This window comes from Aulonocara sp. 'chitande type north' Nkhata Bay, linkage group LG3 (assembly GCF_057382095.1).
Source record: "Aulonocara sp. 'chitande type north' Nkhata Bay isolate Kocher_YH1m ecotype deep benthic linkage group LG3, A_spYH_male_GT1.1, whole genome shotgun sequence".
In the NCBI taxonomy this organism is placed as follows: domain Eukaryota; kingdom Metazoa; phylum Chordata; class Actinopteri; order Cichliformes; family Cichlidae; genus Aulonocara; species Aulonocara sp. 'chitande type north' Nkhata Bay.
The window spans coordinates 37,804,912-37,806,574 of NC_141346.1; positions in this window are offsets into that span (position 1 = coordinate 37,804,912).

A 1,663-nucleotide genomic window follows, 5' to 3' on the forward strand; every position below is an offset into this window, starting at 1 on the left:
TCCTTCCATGCGAATGTAGACGTTCTCCAGGTTGAAGCTGAAGGGGTTTGTGAACTCCACAGTTGCTATCATCTCTTCACTCACTTTGCCTCTACCAGACACCTGAAGTACACACAGGACATGTAAAAATCCACCCCTAAAATCCAACTTTGATAAACAGGACATCAAACATGTAATGAAAGCAAAGCAAACCGTTTGCTCATAGGGGGCTGTCTGTTTTGTGTTGAACAACATTTTTGCTCTAATGATCTTATTATTATTATTATTATTATTATTATTATTGTTGTTGTTGTTGTTGTTGTTGTTGTTGTTGTTATTATTATCTTCTTATATAACTTACTATTAACTGAGCAGCCAATCAAATAGTCACTCTGTCAACTACACAACATTAACGGCACATAAATCCATCTTCAAACATCTCTGTGTTTAAATTCCTGAACTTAAATTTAAAGAAAACTGGCTGCTCATGACAGCACAAGTTTTACTTTGTGTAACTGCTTCTGCCACAGTGCAGTCTGGGTCCTTACTTAGCAGAGTGAGATGGAAATAGAAGAGGCGGATTTTCCCAGCCCTTGTAGGCGGGGCTGCTGAAGCACCTTTGAATGGGAAGGACATATTTAAAGAGGCACAGATCATTGCTGATGTTGAGACATACAATTTATGTGTGGTCACTTCTGGTCTTTCTGACAATTTACACCTAAAATATGAGCATTTCAACAATGTTATTCAAACCATATGTTGAAAAATTTGTTTATTTGTTCATGCATAATAAACTAAGCTTACTTCAATTGGACTCTAAAGTTTGGGTTCTGAGCTTTAGATATTTTTAGATTACTACTTGAAACTACATGTGAGAATGTGGAAGATCAAGACAAAATCTGTAACTGATGACTTATGAGAGCACAAAAGTAACTGTAGTGTTTCACACTAAAGTGAAAGATGTTTAATTTCCTGAGCAGTGAATAATAAAGGATGTTGAGTTTGTTTAGTAGCTTCATGAAAATTTTAAACTGTTTCAAAATTTATTAAATCAATAACGCTTTTTTGCCCTGTGAATTTTTAGATACACTGTGTTTGCTCTTAAAATAAACTCTTTGAGACAGAAAAATGAAAGATACAGGTACAAAACCTGGGACTGATGTCCAGATTTTAAGATTCATTCCTCTGACACTCGTTGAGTCGGGGTTGGTGTGGTAAGGGTTATAAGGAAGGTTTTACACGGAGGGATTCCTGTATGTTCAGGGTGTGCCCCGCCTCTACAGACCTGTGGTAGCTGGGATACGCTCCAGCTCCAGTGCGTCCAGATAGGGATAAGCGCAAGAGGACGAATGGATGGATGGGTTTATGTGAAATATATTTGTTGTTGTTTCAGATTTTCTCAAATGTTTCTATCGGATCAGATAAAACATAAAGTTCAAACCCTTATTTGCTGTCAGCATAATTACTGGTAAAATGTCTTTCTCAAAACCATATTAAGACATGAATATAATTTAGAGTTATACTCTGACAGCTGAAACACCTTTAAAGTACCTGCAGAGCAGGTGAGACGAGAAAAGCCCCTTAGAATTAAATGTGCACTTTTCCTACTGCTGTGTGGGAGTGTAAACACGAAGATGCGATTCTTGAAAACTGAAACTGAAACAAAAACGGGCCGTGACAGAGC